General features: G+C 37.7%; 1 protein-coding gene across 2 annotated transcripts in view; it reads right to left on the bottom strand.

Annotated features, from left to right (window-relative positions):
* The window catches only part of bab2 (bric a brac 2), a 138575-nt gene extending 113896 nt beyond the window's left edge, over window positions 1–24679 (bottom strand). For both annotated transcript variants that reach the window (XM_073987677.1, XM_073987676.1), the window contains exon 1: window positions 24127–24679. The gene's annotated coding sequence lies outside the window, so the exon portion shown is untranslated. The remainder of the gene's footprint in view (window positions 1–24126) is intronic.
* Window positions 24680–25400: the final 721 nt, after the last annotated feature.

Genomic DNA, 25400 nt, shown 5'->3' with positions numbered 1-25400 from the left:
CAAAGTTCATATTTTGGATTAAGCTTTGTTCAAGGCGACAACATTTTTTTTCGTGGACAAGTCCGTGCATCCTCAAATAATGACCCGAAAGCTCTTCAATTTTATGAATTGAGTATCCGATTTGTCCGAAATCGTTCATCAAGCTATGTTCGGGACATCTCCTTTGAGTATCTCCTCCACAACAAGGATACGAATTGGCCAAAAACTTTGCAAATCGTAATGTTTCTTCTAAATGGACTTTAGGTTCGAAGATGGACTGAATCGGACAACACCATCCGGCATGTACCTCCCTCACAAACAATTAAAATTTTCGCTTAGACTCAGTTTAAGGGCTGTCGAGAATCATTTTGGTATTTTTAAGGATGGTGATTGCAATTATATAATTTGTTTAGTGGACAAGACAATGCTTGCTGATATTAAGGCTCAAAAAATCCTACGCTCATTAACTTAAATGGCTAATGGGTACGTTAACTATCCAATCTTTGCACAAGATAATATTTCAAATTAAAAAAAGTTAGAAAATGGACTATAACAGACAACTGCTTCGGTTAGCTCCCTCAAATTTTCCCTTCAAAGTGTTTAAGGGCTGTTCGGGAATCAGTTATACTTCGGCAAGTTCGAATGCTCTCTTTACGGTGACCATCTAAAATGGTTGATGAATGGCTTGATTTGGCCGAAACATTTCACAAATTCCAAAAAGGTCTTTATTGGACAACTCCTTCCGGCACCTTCCTCACCAAAGTTCAAAATCTTTGGCAAAACGACCGTTTTTGAGGCTCTCCGATATTCGTTATCGGATGTTCAAAAACAATAAACCCGCTCTTTATTCTCATCTACCGTTGTTTAGCAAAGAAATGACGCTCTCAGAGCGGCTAATGTAAAAAAATATTTGAGCAGCACTGGTTTTAAGGACTTTTCAAAGTCAGAGAGAAATTTTTTTATAAAAGAAGTATTTTGGTCCTGATTACTATGATACAATTTATTGGTATAAAAAATTGTATGGTTACATATTAAAACAAGTAAAAAAGTATCAGTCGGCTTTGCCGACAGAGATATACCCTCAGACTGTGAATATTGAAACAATTTTTTTCCCAAAAAACTTATGTATTTAGGTGGTTTTAAAAATGTTGGGCTTATGAACCGATAAAAATTTTGATTAGGATTAAAGATCACAATTTTTGCGGAGGAGATACTTAAAAGAATGGATTGATCATTAAGGAAGTGTGTCTCCAGCCACTACATATCGTGCCATAGGGGGTTTTTGCACCCTTCGGACTGTTTGCTCAAGAAGTATGGACTTATTTCTGAAAAAACTTTACCATCGTAATTGAGTCAGCGAATGCAAGTTGCTTCAACAAAAATCAAGTGATTCGATAGCAGGTTTTAAAGTGAACTTATCCGAAATTGTCTGTGGGAAGTACCGGATGAGTGGACAAATATAGTCCATATTTTAACCTCATTTATATCTGGTAGGATGTGTGAAGTATGGACCAGTTCGGCCACTCCCTTCAAGAGTTACCGTACGAACAATTTTTCCGAACATTTTTGAACTTTTGTTGGGGAGGTATCTGAAGGAGTAGACCGATGTGGCTTATCTTCGAACTTAATCTATGTTTGGACCAAATATTACTAAGGCCAAATTTTGGACCGAATCGGCAGATCCGTTCGAAAGTTATCTTGCGCTCCAACCACCTCACACGGTGTCATAGGGGTTTCGTGCAACTTTCAGGCTATTTTCTCAGGAAGTATGGACTTGCCCCTGATGAAAGTTTTACTGTCGTATAGGGGGCGGTGAATACAAGTTGCTAAAACAAAAATTAAAGCGATTCGAGAGCAGGTCCTAAACTGAACTTATCCGAAATTTTGTGTGGGAGGTACCCGAAGGAGTGGGCCGATTGAGTCCATATTCAAACCTTATCTAAGTCTGGAACACATTTCAAGAGTTATCGTGTGCACAAATTTTCCGAACATTTTCGAACTTTTGTGGGGGAGGTACCGAAAGAAGTGGACCGATATATCCCATCTTCGAACTTAAACTAAGTTTGGGTAAAATATTACGAAAGCCAAAATTTGAACCGAATCGGTTTATCCGTTCGAGAGTTATCGTGCACTCCAGCCAGCCAGACAGACAGACAGACGGACGGTCATTGCTCAATCGACTCCAAATTGTCTGAAACACATTTCGTCCAAACATACTTGGGGTCTACACCATTATTTCGATGAGGCACATTTTGCCCGTATGAAAGTGTATATACCCTCGTTAGCATAAATGCTGAGGGTATAATGACAAAATGAGATCCACTGCCAATGTGGGCTCTTTCGGTCCATTCCTATTGTCCAGTTTAAGCCGTTTAAGAGCCATCTCGGATCGTGTTGACATTTAAATGGGCAGTAGTCATTGTGATCAAGGCCTCAATATCCCACCGAAATAGCTGAAATATGGTACTTAGACTTCGTTGGTGGTATAAAACTGAAATTTGTCGGTATAGGTCCAGGTCACGATTTTCGGTATTTTGAAAAATTGTGCAATTTTGAAGGTTGTGACCATAATATCCCATCGAAATGGCACAAAGTTGGTATTTAGTCTTTGTTGGGAGTATAAAACTATAGACCTGAAATTTGTCGGTATAGGTCGACGTCTTCATTTCTCCCCCCTTGCACGGTACCTCCCGATTTTCGGTATTTTGAAAGTTGTGGCCTTAATATCCAACCAAAATGATGGAAATTTTGTATTTAGTCTTCGTTGGGGTCGGTGCAGGACCAGGTCCTCATATAGTCCCCCTTGCACGGTAATGGTTATGGTAATGGTTCCACCGTAATGGTTGAAATTTTGTATTAAGTCTTCGTTGTGGATATAAAACTATCCACCTGAAATTTATCGGTATAGGTCGACGTCTTCATATAGCCCCCATTGAAGGGTGCCTCCCGATTTTCGATACTTTGAAGGTTGTGGCCTTAATATTCCACCGAAAAGGCTGAAATTTGGTACTTAGTCTTCGTTGGGGGCATAAAACTTTTCAACTGAACTTTTATCGGTACAGGTTGAGTTCCTTATATAGTCCCCCTTACACGGTACCTCCCGATTTTCGGTATTTTGAAGATTGTTGCCTCAATATCCCACCGAAATGGCTTAAATTTGATATTTGGTCCTCGTTGAGGCTGTAAAACTTTTCACCTCAAATTTGTTTGAATACGTTCAAGTCTTTAGAACGTCACCTCCCGATTTTCGGTATTGTTAAGGTTGTGGTATATGGGTGACGTAGGGGATGGAAGATACCAAGGAACGGTTCTGACCGGTTTTAACATGGCAAAGACCAGGATTTATCTTGGTCCCTCTTTCATCTCAAGTGGACACTGACCTCCCCGTAGTGTCACCTGGGGAACTGCCTTTAACACCCGTTAAAGGTAGTGAGATAACGTGTGCCGCGCGTTCACCCATAAGAATGATAAAAACTTGGGTTTGGGCGTCGGGTTAGTAACCATCCCCTAAAAAAACAGCCTACTATGAAAAAACGAAAGAAAAGAAAAACGAACCCCTATAAAGTTGACGAACCCCGCATACGTTTTAAGGACCATGATCTGCGAATCTGCACCTGGAATGTTCGCACTCTTTATAGAGAAGGTGCAGTCTTCGCATTGGCAGGCGTACTTGAAAAGTACAAGGCCGATATTACTGCCATACAGGAAATACGATGGATTGGGAAAGGCGTCACAACAACACCTACAGGTGACGCACTGTCTTATAGCTGCCATGACGTAAAGCATGAGTTTGGTAGCGGATTTGTAGTTAGTCGGAGACTAAAACATCTGGTATCCAGCTTCACCCCAGTGAATGAAGGACTTGCTGCAATTCGAATAAAAGCTAAATTCTTCAACATCAGCTTTATTTGCGCTCATGCTCCCACTGAAGAAAAGGACGAGCAGACTAAATATATATTTTACGAGCGCTTAGAACAAAACTTATGACCGTTGCCCTGCCCATGACATTAAAATTGTTCTAGGCGATTTTAATGCCAAAATTGGAAATGAGAATATCTTCGGCCCAACAGTCGCGAATTTCAGTCTCCACAGTAAAACATCTGACAATGGTATGAAGCTGATAGACTTTGCAGCTGCAAGAAACATGGTAGTTAGCAGTACGAGATTTAATCATCTCGATATTCATAAGGGCACCTGACTGTCTCTAGATCAAAGAACAAGTAGTCAAATTGATCATGTTGTGATAGATGCAAGACATTCATCCAGCGTGTTGGATGTACGATCGTTCCGAGGCGCAAACATTGATTCGGACCACTACCTTGTTGCAGCAAAGGTACGTACCCGTCTAAACGTTGCAAATAAAGCACGAACAGACACAACGCGGAAGTTGGACATCGATAGGCTGCAAACACAACAGATAGCCACAGCATATTCCACTCAACTAGCCCAATTGCTCAATGAGAGCACTCCTTGTTTCGATAACATAACAAAACAATGGCAAAATATTGTCCACTCCATGCAAACAGCCGCAAAATCAATACTTGGATACCAGAAACCTCCACAAAGCAATTCATGGTATGACCAGGAGTGTCGTGCTGCTACCGAAGAGAAAAATGCGGCATATAGGGCTACTTTACAATCCGTAGCAACACGTGGCGCACGAGAGAGATACAGAGAGAAAAGGAGAGAGGAGAAACGTCTTTTCCGCAGGAAAAAGAGAGAGATGGAAAAGCGGGAGTGTGAAAAAATCGAGATGTACAGGAGCCAGAATGAAGTCCGAAAATTCTACCAAAGGGTCAAGCATCCAACTGATGGCTTTGGTACAGGCACATCCTCCTGTAGAGACCAGCAAGGTAATTTGGTAAAAGATACAGATAGTGTACTAGGATATGGAAAGAACATTTTTCAAATCTGTTGGTATCCAATAGCAGCGAAGACGACGAAGATACCATAGCCCCAATCCCAGAAGATGGTATAGAATGTATACCGCCCGGCCAAGATGAGGTAAAAACAGCAATCAACCGGCTGAAGAATAATAAAGCAGCAGATGCCGATGGCTTACCAACCGAATTGTTCAAAACCGGAGGGCACGCTGATAAGGTGTATGCATCAGCTAGCTAGCACCATCTGTCAGGAAGAACGCGTATCCGACGATTGGAACCTGAGCAACTATAGGGGCATAAGTCTTCTCCCTATTGCCTATAAGATGGTGTCAGGGATATTGTGCGAACGACTAAAGCCAATGGTCAACGAAAAAATTGGACCATACCAATGTGGCTTTAGACCTGCCAAGTCCACCATTGACCAGATATTTACCCTGCGGTAAATCCTAGAGAAGACCCAAGAGATGCAGATCGGCACATATCAGCAGCATTCGACAGTCCCCTCCGATCAAAGTTATTCCGTGCAATGTCTGAATTTGGTATCCCCCCAAAGCCCATTCGGCTTTGTAAGATGACTCTAACTGATATTAGGTCCTCAGTTAAAATTGGAAAGAACCTCTCCGAACAGTTCAGTACCAAAAGAGGTTTCAGACAAGGAGACAGTCTTTCGTGTGACCTATTCAACATTTTGCTGAAAAAGGTAATACGAGATGCAAATGTCAAAAGAAATGGCACAATCTACACCAATAGCCACATGTTACTTGCTTATGCTGATGATATAGACATGTTGGGACGATCAGTAAAGGAAGTAACTGATACCTTTAGGAAAGGTCGAAGCAGAATCTGCGAAAGTGGGTCTGGCGGTAAACGGCGAAAAGACCAAATTGATGGTGTCGACGCGCAAAGCGTCCATAGAGCTCGGACCAACTGTGGAAGTTGGTACCTATAATTTTGAGGTAGTTAAAGACTTCGTCTACCTCGGCACTGCCATAAACACAACAAACAACAGCAGTTGTGAAATAAGAAGAAGAATTGTATTGGCCAACAGATGCTACTGTGGTTTAACTAAGCAATTTAAAAACACAGCCACATCTCGTCAAACAAAAATAACACTATACAAAACGCTGATACTACCCGTGCTAATGTATGGCTCCGAAGCATGGGTACTTGCGCAAGCAGATAAGGCAGTGCTTGGTGTGTTTGAGAGGAAAATTCTTCAAAATATCCACGGGCCGAATATCGGCGTTGACGGTGAATATCGACGTCGTATGAACCACGACCTATAGCAGCTATACAAAGACATGGATATAGGTAAACGTATCGATATGCAGCGATTGCGTTGCCTAGGCCATATCATAAGAATGAGCGATGATGAACCCGTTCAAAAAGGGTATGAATACATGCCACACGGCGGTGCACGCAGAATCGGCAGGCCTAAGCTTCGATGGAGCATACAAGTGGATGAAGAAATGAAAAGGTGCGGTATTCCAGAAAGCGAAGCGAAAAACAGAGAGAATTGGAGAACTTTTCTTAGTTCGGTCTATGGAACAAATGTTCTGTAATGGGCCAGCTAAGTAAGTAAGGTCTCAATATCCCACCGAAATGGCTGAAATTCGGTATTTAGTCTTCGTTGCGAGTATAAAACTTTCCACCCAAAATTTTTCGGCATAGGTCCACGTCTTCATATAGCCCCCACACAAAGGTACCTCCCGATTTTAGGTATTTTGATTCTTTTGCCACATTATCTTATTTAGTCTCCCTTTCATTCATTTCGGCAAAGAAGTATCGGTAAAAGTTCACGTTTTCATATAGCCTCCGTAGAACGCAAAGACCTGATTTTGAGAATTTTGAATTTTCAGCCACATCTTTCAAACGAAGTCGCAGAAGACTGCTTTCAATTTTTTATACCCTACAACAGTGCGGTAAGGGGTATTATGTCTTTGTGCGTTTGTATGTAACATACAAAAGGAAACGAAATAGACCCATAGATCCCATTGAATCACTTTCTGAGTCGATTTATGCATGTCCGTCCGTCTGTCCATTTATTTTTGTTCGCAACGTACAGGTCGCATTTTTTGTCCGATTCAGCTGTAAATTGGGGAATATAATTTTTTTATCCATAGAAAGAAAGCTTTTGCTTTTGGTGAAAATCGGTTCAGATTTGGGTATAGCTCCGATATATATTATCGGCCGATTTGACGTATTTGCTGCACCAAACTTGCTATATAGGTACGATTTTGATGAAATTTAGATTGTGTGACTAAATTTAATCTAGAAATAATTATGCCAAATTATATCAAAATCGGTTCAGATTTGGATATAGCTCCCATATATATTTTCGGCCGATTTCACGTATTTTCTGTACCACACACGCTATATATGTCCGATTTCGATGAAATTTGGTATGTGTGACTTAATTCGATTTAGAAATAAGTATGCCAAATTATATCGAAATCCGTTCAGATTTGGATATAGCTCCCGTATATATTTTCGGCCGATTTGACGTATTTGCGACACCAAACTCTCTATATACGTCCGATTTTGATGCAATATGGAATGTGTGACTGAATTGGGTCTAAAAATAAATGTGTCAAATTACATCGAAATCGGTTCAGATTTAGATATAGCTCCCATATATATTATCGGCCGATTTGACGTAATTGCTGCACCAAGCACGCTATATACGTCCGATTTTGATGAAATTGGGAATCTGTGACTGAATTCGGTCTAGAAATAAGTGCGTCAAATTATAGCGAAATCGGTTCAGATTTGGATATAGCTCCCATATATATTTTCGGGCGATTTGACGTATTTGCTGCACCAAACACGCTATATAGGTCCGATTATGATGAAATTTGGTATGTGTGACTGAATTGGGTCCAAAAAGAAATGTGGCAAATTACATCGAAATTGGGTCAGATTTGGATATAGCTCCCATATAAATTTTCGCCTGATTCCAGGTATTTGCTGCACCAAACACGCTATATATGTTTGATTTCGATGAAATATGGAATGTGTGACTGAAGACGAACTAAACAGAAATGTGCCAAATTACATCGAAATCGGTTCTGATTTGGATATAGCTCCCATATATATTTTCGGCCGATTTGACGTAATTGCTGCACCAAACATGCTATATACGTCCGATTTTGATGAAATTGGGAATGTGTGACTGAATTCGGTCTAGAAATAAGTGTGCCAAATAATAGAGAAATCGGTTCAGATTTGGATATAGCTCCCATATATATTTTCGGCGTATTTGCGGCACCAAACACACTATATAGGCCCGATTTTGATGAAATTTGGTATGTGTAACTTAATTTGATCTAGAAATAAGTATGCCAAATTATATCGAAATCGGTTCAGATTTTAATATAGTTCCCATATATATTTTCGCCCGATTTCACGTATTTGCTGCACGAAACACGCTATGTGTGTGACCGAATTTTGTCTAGTAGTAAGTGTACCATATTATATAGAAATCAGTTCAAATTGATATACATATATCTCCTATATATATTTATACCCTCAGCATTTATGCTAACGAGGGTATATACACTTTCATACGGGCAAAATGTGCCTCATCGAAATAATGGTTTTAGACCCCAAGTATTTTTGGACGAAATGTGTTTCAGACAATCTGGAGTCGATTGAGCAATGTCCGTCCGTCTGTCTGTCAATCTGTCTGTCTGGCTGGCTGGCTGGCTGGAGCGCACGATAACTCTCGAACGGTTGAACCGATCCGGTTCAAATTTTGGCTCTCGTAATATTTTGCCCAAACTTAGTTTAAGTTCGAAGATGGGCTATATCGGTACACTCCTTCCGGTACCTCCCCCACAAAAGTTTGAAAATGTTCGGAAAATTTGTGCGCACGATAACTCTTGCAGGGACTAACCGATTTGGTCCATACTTTGCCCATCGTTAAATGCGTACCAAACTTAGATAATGCTTCAATATAGACTTAATCGGCACACTCTTTCGCGTATCTCCCACACAAAATTTCGGAAAAGTTCAGTTTAGGGCCATCTCTCGAATCGTTCTGATTTTTGTTTTAGCAACTTGTATTCACTGCCCTCCATACGACGGTAAAAGTTTCATTAGGGGCAAGTCCATACTTCCTGAGAAAATAGCCTGAAAGTTGCAAAAAAGCCCTATGACACCGTGTGAGGTGGTTGGAGCGCAAGATAACTCTAGAACGGATCTGCCGATTCGGTCCAAAATTTGGCTTTAGTAATATTTTGTCCAAACAAAGTTTAAGTTTGAAGGTAAGCTATATCGGTCCACTCCTTCAGGTACCTCCCCCACAAAAATTTAAAAATGTTCGGAAAATTTGTTCATATGGTAACTCTTGAAGGGAGTGGCCGAATTGGTCCATACTTTACACATCCTAATATATCTACTAGATATAGATCAGGTTCAAATATGGACTATATTTGTCCACTACATCCGGTACCTCCCACAAAATATTTCGGAAAAGTTCACTTTAAGACCTACAACCGAATTACTTTGATTTTTGTTGTAGCAAATTGCATTCGGTGCCTCAATTAAGATGACAAACGTTTTTTCAGGGGTAAGTCCATACTTCTTGAGCAAACATCCCGAAGGGTGTAGAAACCCCCTATAGCAGCATATGTAGTGGCTGGAGATCCACTTTCATAATGGTCAATGTAGATCCATTCCTTTTAGTATCTCCTCTGCAAAACTTTTGATCTGTAATCCTAATGAACATTTTTGTCGGTTCAAATTCTCAAAATTTTTAAAAACCCCTAAATACATACTTTTTTGGGAAAAAATGGTTTTAATATACACAGGCTGAGGGTATACATCTGTCGGCAAAGCCGACTGATACTTTTTTACTTGTTTACATGTTCACAGTGGTGTAGGGTATCATTTAGTCGGCCCCGCCCGACTATGATCCTTTCCTTACTGGTTTTTTTATGGTGGAGGGTATAAAAAGTTCGGCTCGGCCGAACTAAGCGCTGATTTTACTTGCCTTCTTTGCATTTCTCCCAAAATTCAGAAGCAACGCGAAATACTTTGCGTCTTCTCTTATTTATTTGTATACATACCATATTTATTTTAAATAATTAAGGATAAAATGACAAAAACCACCCTAACCGCGTACCCTTCACTTCATTTTGGGTGAGCATCAAACATCCCATCACTCCAGTGAATTTCTACAAATGTTGTTTTGTTGTTGCCGCTGCTGATTGTTGTCGCTTGGCTTATTATTATTAAAATGTAAATGAAGCAATCGAACAAGCGAGCGAATGAGCGAACAACCGACGGGACTTCAAACAACAAAAAAAGGATAAATGACAAGTTGAATGGGCGTCGGAGTGAGTGACAGTCGTCGACGGTTTGGTCAATCGACTCGCTGGCTAACTGACAGTCTGACTGACTATCTCCACAGAGTAACTAAAGTAAATAATAATAATTGTCCATTGTATAATTGCTGGTTGTAGTGAACCAAAAAAAAAAAAGAAGTGGGCTGGCATTTGGGTTGCTCTGGTAAATTTTCTGATATTGGAAACCAAGCTTTTGCGCTCTCTCCTCTCATACCCCAAACCTCAAACCAAAACGACAACAACAACATCGAAGCAGAAAAAAATGAAAAGCGACGGCATCAATGCCTTCCTCCTTCTGTCGTCTCATAAATAATAAATTTATGAATACACGCGCGCTTTTGAACATTCACAAAAAATGCTCGCGCACACACACACACGCACAACACACAAAAGCTTACGCCTTGCGTAAGAAATTTATGCATTTTAATAATTTATTTAATTTAATTAAATTTATTTCTTTTTTATTCGGTTTTCAATGTGCGTTCGTTTCACAATACGCGTCAGTACAGAAGAGAACAAACGCAGGCACACTCACACACACACCGATGGAACTCATAAACAAGAACATTGGCATTAACCATCGACAAAATTCATACTCCTCCAAAGAGGAACGAACGAACGTTCGAAAACCAAGCAAAACAGCAGCAACAAAAGCGTGTGGCATGCTTCATTTACGTGCTGCCAGAATTGTGTGGTTTCCCAGTAAACATTACGCCGTCGCTTTACAATACTTTTTTTTGTTTTTCTGGATGTCTGTATATTTTTGTACTTGAGTGTTTTGCTTTGGATGTCTGTTTGTGTCCCTGTGTGTGCGTCGTTGAATTCTACATAAAGTTTTGTGAAATATTTATTTTTTTGTTATTAATGTTTAATGCTGCACGTCATAAATTACACAAGTGTCGACATTAAGTAGTGCAGCGGCAGCATTAACTGGCAACGTAGACGGTCGGTCGGTCGTCTTTGTTGGTATTGCTGCTGCTGGTGGTCCTTCGTCTACAGCTCCTTGGAAATATTCTTAGTTTTGGTTTTGAGGGGATTTTTCTTGCTTCCAAACACCACTCTGTCACTCTTCTCATACTTCCCTTGCTTTTCTCTATCTGGTCCTTTTATCATCATCTTCCTTAAGTTAAACAATAACCACAACAAAAACAAAGGAAACCAAAAACACCAGGACACACGCATACCACGACCACAAAAGCCATTACACAAATATACACACAGTTATAAAATTATTTAAAAATTAAACTTTATCCAAACACTGGAATTGGATGGATGGCCTGCTGCTGTCCCCACACACTTACACACAAAGTGATGCCAACCTTCTTTTCATTCTTCATATCGGAAAACAAAAAGACAAATTTATTTAAAAAAATTTGGCGGGCAATCAATATACTTTTCAAAACGAATTTATGCCAGATTACACATACAAAATTCTTGGAAAAAATCGTTGATGCCTTTTGGCCGCTCAGTTTCCGGAAGAAAGCTGCCCACCTTTCTTTTATGATTGTTGTTTTTTTGTGTTAAATTTATATTTAGCACCTGATTTAAATGCTCATAAATAAATTAAATGAAATGAAAATATTCCATATAAAATTTCAAGATTTATTTTCGTTGAAATAAATTTGCTGTTTTTTTATAATGAAATATACCTAACTTTTAACGGGATTTGTTATTAAAAAAATACAGAAGAATCACAAAATATTATCAGACGTATTGTGAAAACAACAAAACTGCCTGAACGCTTAAAGAAATAATTGGTTCATATGTTCCCAACAAACATCCCAGAAGGAACAGGGGGACAACTCTCACATGTCAATGTGAACACTCCAATTTATGTTAAATTAATAATATGGGACCAACTTTTTTTTCGCCGATTCCGAAAAGAGTGTCTTAAGACACCACTTGTGGAGAAGTTTTAGATGGCTGAAAACTAATCCTGAAATGTAGCCTGCGGTATTTTTGACAGACGAGTACTTTGCCACCGTTGTACGTAATGTTCTCCGAAGTTTTAGATGGCTGAAAACTACTCATGAAATGTGGCCTACATTATGCTGAGAGATACTTTTGCCACCATTGTATGTAATGTTGTCTGATCTGGGAATTGAACCAGGGTATTCAGAGTATAATGCGGGTGGGCATTAGGTTGATTACTTTAATACAACCTCGTTTCACTGTATAATATTTTAATTAGCTTTTATTTAGGATTAGATAAATCTTACACATAAGGTGAAAACACGTTCCGCGAATCCACTATCAAATGCCTTATTAAACCACTTTGTTTGTGATGTTTTTTTTATGAAATCACCTTATACGTAAAAAGTTATCTAATTTCAAATGAAAACTCAGGTGACACCGTTATATGGGGGGCTATAGCAAAACATGGACCTATGTTCACGATTTTTGGTGGTGACCTCAAGTGTCAAATTACAGCAGCAGTTAAAAACTGCATCTAAAATCGACAAAATACCGAAAATTGGGGTATCGTTATATGGGGGTTATCCCAAACTATGGACCTATATTGACGATTTTTATTTTTAGAACCTCAAATGTCAAATTACAGCTAGTTCGGTTAAAAATTGTGGCTAAAATCCTCAAAATACAGAAAATAGCGGAGTACCGTTATATGGGAGCTATTCGGGCCACTTAGAACATTATCAGTAGACAGCGGAATTTTATGCAACTCCTATTTTTGGTCCGATTCTTGTCAAATTTTGAGACTGGGCATATTTTTGGCTTCTGATTACATTGCAGTCGAAGCATATGTCATATGCAAAATTATGCAAAATGCATAAATTTTTGCATATGCAAAATTTATGCATTTTACATGTTTTCTTATGCAACAAATATTTCAATAATAGGTACAAAAATGTTTGTGTGTACAATTTTTCTGTTTAAAATTCTCTTCAGACAAGTCAATAAAATAGAGAAATGTTTAACCACACCCACAACCTTGAAAATACCGAAAATCGGGAGGTATCGCTCTATGGGGGCTATATCAAGGCCTGAACCTATACCGACAAATTTCAGGTGGAAAGTTTTATACCCACATCAAACACAAAATGCCAAATTTCAGTCATTTCGGTGGGATATTGAGGACACAACCTTCAAAATACCGAAAATCGGAAGGTACCATTCTATGGGGGCTATATGAAGACGTGGACCTTTACCGATAAATTTCAGGTGGAAAGTTTTATATCCCCAACGAAGACTTAATACCAAATTTCAGCCATTTCGGAGGGATATTGAGGGCACAACCTTAAATATACCAGAAATCCGGAGGTACCGTTCAATGGGGGCTATATGAAGACGTGGACCTACAAATTTCAGGTGGACGTTTTATACCCACAGCGAAGACAAAATGCCAAATTTCAGCCATTTCGGTGGTATATTGAGGCCACAACCTTCAAAATACCGAAAATCGGGAGGTACCATTCTATGGGGGCTATATGAAGACGTGGACCTATTCAAGAAATTTCAGGTGGAAAGTTTTATACCCCAAGGACGACTTAAAACCAAATGTCAGCCATTTCGGAGGGATATTGAGGCCACAACCTTCAAAATACCAGAAATCCGGAGTACCTTTCCACCTGAAAATACCGAAAATCGGGAGGTACCATTCTATGGGGGCTATATGAAGACGTGGACCTACATCGAGAAATTTCAGGTGGAAAGTTTTATACCCCAAGGACGACTTAAAACCAAATTTCAGCCATTTCGGAGGGATATTGAGGCCACAACCTTCAAAATACCAGAAATCCGGAGTACCGTTCTATGGGGGCTATATGAAGACGAAAACTGAATATCAAATTTCAGTCATTTCGGTGGGATATTGAGGCTACAACCTTCAAAATACCGAAAATCGGGAGGTCCCATTCTATGGGGGCTATATGAAGACGTGGACCTATGCCGAAAAATTTCTGGTGGAGTGTTTTATACCCCCAACGAAGACTAAATACCAATTTTCAGTCATTTTGGTGGGATATTGAGGCTACAACTTTCAAAATACAGAATATCGGTAGGTACCGTTCTATGGGGGCAATATGAAGACGTCGACCTATGCGGACATATTTCTGTTGTAAAGTTGCATACCCCTAACGAAGACTTAATACCAAATTTCAGCTATTTTGGTGGGATATTTAGACCACAAATCCTTGAATATATTTTTGCATATGGTCATTTTATGCAGATATATACAAATATGTCAAAATATGCACGATATGCAAAATATGGCAAAAATGTCTGGGCCTATTTCCTTTTATTTTGTAATAAAACTAGTTTCTGTCTAATCAGATTTTCTCTACGACCATCCTAACCATATATGCATTTGCATAGGATTCCGCTGTCTACTTATCAGTACTACAAGTAACAGAAATGGGAAATTAAATCCAACAAAATGATTCTAGTATCATCCGACTTATGGTGGAGTACTGTGGGTCCATGCTTATCTACTGGGTTCATGAGTGCTCTGAGCCCCTCGAAGCCGATTATTGGTTGATATGTTATCACTTATTCTCCCCCAGAGTATGTGTAAGTCGACTTTCGAAAAATCGATTATTGGGATGTTTGGTTGAACAGTTTAAGCGGGGTACACACGATTAGTTTTGACTATCGATTTTTCAGAAATATCGATAATTGTCAAACTGTCCACCAACATCAAAATATTTTGTGGTTGCCTGATGACTGACAAAAATAAACGTCCACACTGGCAAGCAATCGATTATTTGAGCAAAATTGACAGTCAAAACTGATCGTGTGTACTCCGCTTTAGAAGTCGATGTTTGGTTATGAGAAAAATCGAAAAGTGGAATTTTCCTGATCGATTTTCTCAACAACCGTTTTTAAAGGATACGCTTTGGAATGACGCCCTCCGTTGGGAACAATGTTTATTAAAACGGCCATAAAAACGATCAGGAAGCAAGCGTATTTTGGTCCACTTTCAGTTAAAAAGTCGATTTTTAACTGACCAAGGCGGAAACCCTTATATGTCGTTATTCAATTTAAGTTCTTTCAGCCGTGTGATAGCGTGCAGCCTATGAAGAGTTCTTTATTGTCCCCACATTTAAACCCGATTTGTATTGAAAGAATAAAAAATAAAGTATTCAAAAATTAAAAACACCAGTAAAAGAGCGATATTATCGCTAAATATCGATGATTTGAAAAGAAAATATCGAAACTATCTAATGTCACTAATTTCGATAGTTTGCCTCACAAGATCAGCTATTTCTTGATTACAGACTAAAGCGGGATATATAATAAGCCCTTGGTTTTCAGATTGCCTTTTTGTGTTCCAAACAAAAAAAAACAAAAACCTCAACCCACGTCCTTGAAAACATATCAAAAAATTTTGTCACGGCGTGTTAGCGTTCAAAGCCAAACCTCATAACTTCAAAGGCAGCGCAAAAAGCATTTGTCGTGAAGAAAATACATTTCAGCGGCCAAACATCCGCGTAAATCTATAAAACACATTTGCATTTGAGAAACGAAAAGTTCTAGGACAGAGAAGCCATTACATGTTGGCTTTCCTTTTTCACTTGCAAATAATTTCCGATCATCAAGATTAACTCTAAACGAGAAAATTAATAAAAAATCATTAAAAATAATCTTCGCCCTAACAGGCAAAATTTAACAAAAAAAAAGGTTAGCAGCGCTTCATATGGTTGTTGTTTTTTAGCAACACGAACCTACAAATTCAGAACCGAGCATTTTTGCGTCTTAAACGTTGTAATTTTTAATGAATAACAGGACAAGTACCGAGGTATTTACTAATTTTAGAATGCTACAGTGACTAGGTAAATCGTTTATACCGACGGCATCGAATACTCCTAATGATCTCAGCCACCTGTGCGAAAAATATGCAACAAAATAGCCAACATATGGATATCTCTTATTTTCTAAACCTTTCTTAATTAAAACTTTTCTTAAATATACAAATTTTACTAGTCAGATAAAAAAGCAAAAATTTTTTTCATATATCAGGGTTTGGCTAAAAGTTCCAAAACTAGATTAACTTAATTTTCAATCGATATACGATTTTTGATCAATCTATTTTTTCATATTGAGCTTTGTTTTTGGAGAAAATCTCCGCTAGATATCATTTCAATAATAATTCAAAAATTTATTAAATTAGGATGATGGCCATCATCCTAATAATATAACAATAATAACAACTGATTTTAGTCGACATTGAATTGGTAGGAAAAAAACTTGAAAATCGCTTTGTAAAAATTCAAACTTTTAGTTGAATTTTATGATCGAAATTTCTTAATGTCGGAAACATCAGCTGAGGAACTAGTCACATCGCGCATTGTAATTTTACATAATAAATAATTTTACATAATAAACTCCAGTTTAAAAGTTATTCGGTTACGAACCTATCAAAATTTGATTTTCAAGCCTACTTCCAGGCTATATTTGTTGGGCGTGCCGATAAAGGTGTTAGACAACGAGTGATATGATCTTAGTAGTCCTAGTCATCAAGGCATTATTTTAGCTTACACAGTACGTACATATGCCATCCGTCGCTTTCGTTTCATAGACAAAAAATAAAGGGGAAGGTACACATTTCTATCTGAGTCTGTTTTTAAGCAAATATTGGGGTTTTCGATTATTCGGTTTTCATGCACAATTTAAAACTCGATTTTCGGTTAGTCGCCCAGCAAAAAAAGTCCTCCCAAAATCATGGGTTTTGTAAGGGATTTTTGGCAGCCGTAACTACTCGCAAATCCCCTTTCTTCCCCATTATTTTTACAAGGGCATGTCGCACTCAGTTTGTAGTTATTTTATGACCACTAGAATAACTAGTTATTCTGTGGCCACTAGAAGTTGAAAAGTAAGTTAAAAAAAATTATATTTTTAGAACAGTTGATGTAGAGATTTTTTTTAATTTCATCACATTTCTTACTTTTATTTTACTTTATTTTATTTCGCTCGCTGTGCGAGTTGAACACACGAACCCTCTGATTTCTAGCCAAAGACACTACATACTATGCCACGCACACGAACATTAAGGGTTGCTTAAGAACTTAAATGTGCAGTGCACATGTGCACCACGAACTGTTATTTTTTAAATAAAAAAAACTCGCGTGCCGACAGTGAGCGTTGAACACACAACCCTAGGATTTATAGTCGGACACACACTCACTGTGCCACCGTCCTCATTACTTAGTGAGGAGCAAAGTAAGTAGGTTTGCCACGTAATTTTTTTAAGAATTATCCCATTACTTTTAAGATTACTTGTAATGGGAAAAAAAGCTTGTTTACATTACTTTGTAATGGGTTACGTAATGACTAATGGATCCGAATTTTTGCTGGGCGTTTATTTAAGAGTGTTCTAAAAATCGACTTTCTATTTTTCCCTAACAACCGAAAGCCCGTTGTAATTGATTATAATCGACCGTTTTCATTAAGTGGGGTACACACGATCAGTTTTGACTGTCAGTTTTGTTCAAATAATCTGTTGCTTGCAAGTGTGGCCGTTCACTTTTGTCAGTCATCAGGCAACCACAAAATATTTTGTGGTTGCTGGACGGTTGGACAGTTATCGATAATTCCGAAAAAATCGACAGTCAATACTGATCGTGTGTACCCCGCTTAATGCCAACGCATCTTCTCTTACCTCCGTTTAATTCGCTGGGGACATAATATATTTAGCATTGAGGAAATCGGATCATAAATTATGTGTTTTAGTTTACGGATTACGAAGAAAAAACGGTACCGATTTATGGATTGAAAATTCCAAAGTAAAAATCGATCATAACGATATACAGTGAGTGTCAAAAATATTCGGTTTTCAAGTTCACCAATAATAACACCTCAGTATTTCTGAAGCCCCTGCCCAATATCCAAAAACCAAATACTTAAAAAAAATATTGGTCCTGTGGCAATCAAAAAGTGTAAGTGACATAGATCCATGGCAACCCTATAAGCGAGAATAACACAGAAACGTTGTTAACCCTGTTTTGTATGCGTCAAAAATATTCGGTTTTTGTAACTTTTGTTAAATATTTTGCCAAAAAACTGGTCATTATCGAACTTTTTCTGCAATATTAGTATACATTTTAATAATTCCGAACAGAATCTTTGTCCCTGTATGCAAAAATATTGTATTTTATAGTAAATTACTAAAATTTAGCGCTAAGGAAAAACGCTATCCCAGAAAAGAGAAAACTGGTCATATTTCATTATAAAAACAGCAGATATAAAAGGAAATTTTGCTTATTTTTGAATATTTAGTCGAATATGGTTGAAATAATGTGCAAAAGTCACGAAAATATAGAAATAATCGATTCCGTGAAACATATAAGCCAGCCAAAACCAAGAACTGGGAGGGAAGGCAGAGGAATCTCCTGAAAAATTACGGCTAAACCGCCCTTAATTTTCTTGAAATTGGTCACAGAGTCCTAAATGACTTTCAGAAGATAGAAAATATGCACTTACATTACAAAAAATCGTGACGATAAAGCCTTTCATGGAAAATAATATTAGAACATTGGCTGCCTTAACTCCATTGTTGTTGTTGTTGTTGTACCCTCAGAATTTATGCCAAAATTTGGCATGCGTAATATTTTGTCCTAACGTAGTTTAAGTTCAAAGGTGGACAATATTGGGTACCACCCCCACTAAAGTTAAACATTTTTCGCTAAAATCCTTGGGATGCCTCCCACACCAGGGCACCTACTACGATGGCACAAGTTCTTCCAGTGGCAAGTCCATACTTCTTGAAAAATGACCCGAAAACAGTAAAAAAAAACTCTACGGCCAGCATGTGTAGTGGCTGGTGCGCACGACTACTCCCGAAACGAATACTGCGTTGGTCCAAGATTGGCAAATCCTAATATTTCTTAGAATATTAGATTAATTCGATTATGCTTATAGGTCCATTCCTGAAGGTACCTCCCCCGCAAAAGTTCGAAAATATTCCCTAAAATGGTAAGCGCAATATCTGATAAACGGAGCAACCGATTTGGTCCAAACTTTGGATCTCGAAATATTTGGTCCATACTTAATTTATGTTCAAAAGTAGGCCCTATCGGTCCATTCGTTAGGGTGGTACAAATTTTTGTTAAAGTGCGGTTAAAAGTCGGTGCAGTACTGCTAGTAGTCCTGCTTAGCGATATGATATTTTTCGTTGGCAAGTCTATTTTTCCTAACAATGTCCTATCGAGAGGAATGGCTCCCATAATAAGACTCACTTCCAAGACTCACTCCCCTAAAACTTTTGAGATTTTATCCTAATCCATAAGCCCAATCAGAAACTGCCTTAAATACATACGTTTTTTTTGGGAAAAGGTTTTTCAATTTACACAGGCTGAGGATATGCCTCTGTCGGCAAAGCCGACTGATACTTTTTTCTCGTTATATTTTAAAGCAATGAATTTATTCGTGCAAAATATCCAGAAAAAAATAATGAGATCCCTTGGCGAGGATCGAAACTATAGTCTTCCCTGCCTTACCCCATTGCGAAAATTCTAAATTTGTCTAGTTTTGCAAAAACTTCCGTTAGGGTTATATGAGGTTGTCGAGGAAAAACTTCTCATTGAGATTTTTTCATTGGTCACTCGTATATTTCGAGCCGACAATTGATGTTTGGGTATAAAAATATTTTTGTTGAAGAAGTTATATAAAAATTGTTTGTGGATATGCCCCACACAAACAAAAAGCAACGGAACTGATGACATCCCGTGGCGAGGATCGAAACTCGGGCGAACAATGCCAAATTTTCTCCACTAATAAATTCGTTATTTTAAAATATAACAAGTAAAAAAGTATCAGTCGGCTTTGCCGACAGAGATATACCCTCAGCCTGTGTATATTGAAACAATTTTTTTCCCAAAAAACGCATGTATTTAGGGAGTTTTAAAAATTTTGGGCGTTTGAACTGACAAAAATGTTGATTAGGATTTAATATCAAAAGTTTTGCGGAGGAGATACTAAAAAGAATGGATCTCCAGCCACTACATATGGTACCATAGGGGTTTTTTAGAACTTCAGGGATGTTTGCTCAAGAAGTATGAACTTGCCCCTGAAACAACTTTTACCATCGCAATTGAGGCAGCAATGCAAGTTGCTTCAACAAAAATCAAAGTGATTCGAAAGCAGGTCTTAAAGTGAACATGTATCCGAAATTTTGAGTGGGAGGTACCGGATGGAGTGGACAAATATAGTCCATATTTGAACCTGATCTATATCTGGTAGATATATTAGGACGTGTAAAGTATGGACCAATTCGGCCACTCTCTTCAAGAGTTATCGTACGCACAATTTTTCCGAACATTTTTGAACTTTTGTGGGGGAGGTACCTGAAGGAGTGGACCGATATGGCTTATCTTCGAACTTAAACTATGTTTGGACAAAATATTACTAAGGCCAAACTTTGGACCGAATCGGCAGACCTGTTCGAGAGTTATTTTGCCCTCCAACCTCCTCACACGGTGTCATAGGGGTTTTTTTGCAACTTTCAGGCTATTTTCTCAGGAAGTATGGACTTGCCCCTGATGAAACTTATACCGTCGTATAGAGGGCAGTGAATACAAGTTGCTAAAGCAAAAATCAAAGCGATTCGAGAGATGTTCCTAAACTGAACTTTTCCAAAATTTTGTGTGGGAGGTACCGGAAGGAGTGGACCGATTGAGTCCATATTAAAACCTGATCTAAGTCTGGTACACGCTCCACGATGGGCAAAGTATGGACCAAATCGGTTACACCCTTCCGAATCGGTTCATCCCTTCGAGAGTTATCGTGCGCTCCAGCCAGCCAGACAGACAGACAGACGGACGGACATTGCTCAATCGACTCCAAATTGTCTGAAACACATTTCGTCCAAACATACTTGGGGTCTAAAACCATTATTTCGATGAGGCACATTTTGCCCGTATGAAAGTGTATATACCCTTCATAGCCTAATGGCTGAGGGTATAAAAACAACAACAATGGGATTATCAAAAATTTCAAAAAAATGGAATATCAAAAATAAAAAAAAACTTATTAAAGAAAGGATTCGGGTTAAAAATAAAGTGGACTAATAGTAGGGTATTTAAGGAAGAAAGCCAATTCATCTCAAAAAGATGCATACGATTGCTGGAATTATATTCGGGCGTGTTTTGAGACACACTTCATCTCTCACTCACGCCCTTCGAATTTCTTGGGTCTAAGATTCATTAAGGTATTTAAAAAGAATAGTACCTCTTAGTCCGTCCATAAATTACTCGAAAAATAAGCATTGTTAGTTTCTACGAAAAAATTAGTTTTTTAATTAATTTTTCGCTGGAGTCGAGCTTAAGGATCGATTGTTTTTTGCAAGTGAAAAATGAAGGCTGAAGATTCGAACCCACACAACCACCAGTTACGCCGTTGGTAGCGGCTCATCAGACATATCGGCTGTGGAGTGGCAGCTCTGTAATCGAACTTTTTCTCTTTCAAATGCAATTTGTTTTTACAGTGGTGAATATTTGTCCCCTCAATCTGTATGGCTTCCAACGAAGTTATGAGTTTGGTTCTGAACACCAACACCCCGCGATAAGACTTTTTTCAAATGTGTTTCAAGGACATGGGTTCAAACTCAAGCTGATTTTTTTTATTTATTTGAAAATTTTGCCATTTTAATATTAATTTTAATTAATTTCTCGTTGAAGTCGAGCTTAATGTGAGATGTTTTTTTTTCCAAGTGATTTTTTTTGTGTGCACTATATTTATTTTAATTTGTTGTGGATGTTTAGAGTAAAAATCAATGAATTGTCCATATGCCATCTGTTTTGGGATACCAATGTAATTTCGCTGCCTTGTCTTATTGTCACTGCCTTCAAATATAGACGTCATTAAGTTTCTTCTTCGTGCTTAAATTTTAGCTTTTCGTCAAAGGTGTTCAGAATACTTAATGTATTGTCTATCTCAGTTTTCTTCACGATCTCGATTTGATCGTCAATCTTTCCATAGAAGCATCCAATAACTCTTCCATTACAATATCCGCAATAATCGGTGACACGCTAGTAGTGCCGAAATAATAAATTATTTGCTTACCATTCCAATAAAAATATCAAAATCACTTAATTGTCAACACTTAATAAGGGTATGGGAGGGAGAATGAGAGTCACAATTTTCCTAAAACTTTCTTTTTCCTGAATCACACGCACACACACACACACACACAAAGCAAATGACACGCACTTAACATCTTAGTTTACAGCAAGTTACAAGTTATGGGTCTGCTAAAAATTTTGTTCTTAAGGATTGAGGATGCCAACAATAAAGACATTTATTTGCGACTTTTGCGCGCGCTTTTTTTTCTGCCATTGACTTTTTTCATGGCCTTGATGGCAGCATACAGTTTTTTTTGGGAAAATATTTTCACAAAACTGGGCTCCTGTTACAAAAGCTTGTTTAAGTATGTAGATAGATGTACAACAATAATGAAGGAAGCAAGCAGTCAAAAAAAAAAGAAAATATTCTCCTTCATTTATTTGCTGCTGCTACATCTTGTGGCTTGAATATGAAAAAAAAGAATAACAAAGTTGTTCCTTTAGTTTAGGTACTTTACAATAAGGAAAGCCAACCAACACAAGACGCACATTTATTTTTCGCCCCCAAACTCCCAGCTGCTGCTGCTTCATGTGTCCTGCCGTTGTTGTTGTTACATATATACATATATTTATTACCACCCACATTTATTTACACATTGCGGGCACATCGTTATACTTCAATTGATAACTGGAGTTATGTTAAGAAGGTTGTTGTGGGGTAGGGGGAGGGAGGCGAGGAATGATGGGAGCACAAATGCTGTGTGTTTGAGTGTGTCTTTGTTGTTCCCGGTTGTTTGTCATCAACTTCTTGGGCAGAGCAGAAGGCAAAAGTTTATAATTTTTAAGGCAATGTGTGGCTGTGGCAGAAAAGGGCCCCACGTTGGGCGCCACATAGTACATGTATTGTGTGTCTTAGTGTAAATGGCTGGGTGGTAAGGATCTCGCGCGCTACACAGAGTAGTGTTATAAATTAATAAATTACAATTTATGTATAACTGCTGAAGCTGAATTTTACAGTATAAAAATAAAAGTTTTTTTTCTTCTTCGTCATTTTGCCTGATGATGATGGCACCACCACTAAATTGGAGGGGGGAGTTGGTTGGGTGCTTGCTTGGTTGGTTGGTTTAGCTGGCGTCTTTTCAGAGTTTTTACATTAAAATCGATTTTCGTACAGGAGAAATTAAATTTTCATTATGTGAACAACAATTTATTTCTTCGCCATCATCGTCGCCGCGTCTTCGTTGTTGTTGTTGCTACAGTTTTCGCACATTGCATATTCTTCTACGTTGCTTCTTAAAGAATTCTTGAAGGAACTTTTGTTCCACTGGCAGAGCAAGGGATGGGTATACTGGGTAGGAAATGAGGAAAGACACCAAAACACACACACATAGGCAGGCACACAAACACACAAACACACACAGTTAAACCATGGTCTCATTATTAATTAATGTTTAAAGGCAGAAGGAAATAAATAAAATATTTTAATGATGTTCTTTTTTTCAAGAACACAAAACAAAAAACAGCACAATTGCAAAAAATTTCGAATTTTATGGTTAACTCAAAACTAAACCATTTTAAAACACATTAGACCCACTATAAAAAATGCATAAAATAATTGAAACAATAATTTTTTCATGGAAAACACAATACAATTTTTGGGAAAAAAGAGGACTTTGCAAAAGAAGAACCAGCCACTTATAATTTTGAAAATTTTATTTTCATAAAAAAACAATTTTGGGAAAAAATGGACTTCCCAAAACAACAACCACTTATAATTGAACATTTTATGTTCAATATAATTTTATTATTTTTATATAATTTTATAAAAAATAATTTTATTGTTCTTTTATTTTCATATAATTTTTTAAAATTTAATTTTTGAAATGAAAACTCAACACTCACATCTCAACTTTGTAATTTAACGCCTTGACAATGTTTGTTCCTTGTTTTTTTTTTTAATTAATTATTTATTTTATTGTTTTACAAAACACACCTCACATGTAATAATCACCCAGTAATTTTTATTATTTAATTATTTTTAATTAATATCAGTTTTATTTTAATTATTTGTGTTTTCTGTTTTGTTCCATTGAAAACATTTAATTTCTTTTTCTTCTTGTTTGTTGTTTTTATATTTTTCTTTGAAAAACTATAATTTTTCAGCAATTGTTTATATTTAGTTTTTATTTTATTTTTTTGTTTATTTATTCAATTGTTGTTGTTTCTTCAAATTAGTTTTGTCAATTAAATAACATAACAAAAAAATTGTTGTTGTTTACTGCACTTGCACTCGCGTTACTTTGTTGTTTTCGCTTTGCTACTTCGAGAGCTCTGTGTGTGGCAGCAGGCGGCTTAATTTTGTTAGACACCAAACACCATTCAAAATACACACAACACAGTCTTACAAAAGAGAACTGTTACACACGACGGAGACAACGGTTGAATGTGAACTGACGTTGTGTGCCATGAATGAAACTCGATTGTGGTCAAAACACAGTGTGTTCTGGCTTCGCTGCCAGGTGGCGACGTCAATGTATACGATGGCGTCTCAGTAAATGTGCTCTCATTCACTCTCTGGCTCTCATCACAAATCCAGTGCAGTCACAACACTCACTCTCTCTCTAACACGGGGGTAACACATTCCTCGGGTGACAAGCCCCATGCACCAGTCCATGTTTTTTTTTTTTTTTGGTTATATTTTCATAATCTTTGTTTTGTTTGGCATTTTCTTTCCCATCCATGCAATCAACCATGCCCTCCCCCTGTAAGAATTTGCGCCACAAATGAACAAGTGAATATTGTTGCGTGTGTGTGTTTGGTTCCTGTTTCCCTTTTCATAACGTTACATTGTGGACATTATGGAAAATGAAACACATAGTTACGGTAAAATTCTCTCTTGTGTTAACACATGACAAAGAGAAATTGCTCTACTCCCTAAAGAGAGCGAATTAAATAAAAATCAACTTATTTTCAATTTTATCTCATCTTTTATATATATTTATGAGATCAATTGTGTATAATTTTGATCGTTCGTGTCGTTATCATTTCGTGTTCGTGCATTAAAATGTTTAATTCTTTTTTTTATTCAAGGTGTATAGAAAGGGGGCGTGTCTATGTGAAAAATAAATTAAATGAACCGGTAGCCAAGCGGATATTAATGTAATTAATTAGTCAAA

Source organism: Musca autumnalis, unplaced genomic scaffold, assembly GCF_047663935.1.
Source record: "Musca autumnalis isolate F117 unplaced genomic scaffold, ASM4766393v1 scaffold_4, whole genome shotgun sequence".
Classification (NCBI taxonomy): domain Eukaryota; kingdom Metazoa; phylum Arthropoda; class Insecta; order Diptera; family Muscidae; genus Musca; species Musca autumnalis.
Note: the sequence above shows the minus strand (reverse complement) of the source record. Positions and strands in the feature narration are given on the sequence as shown.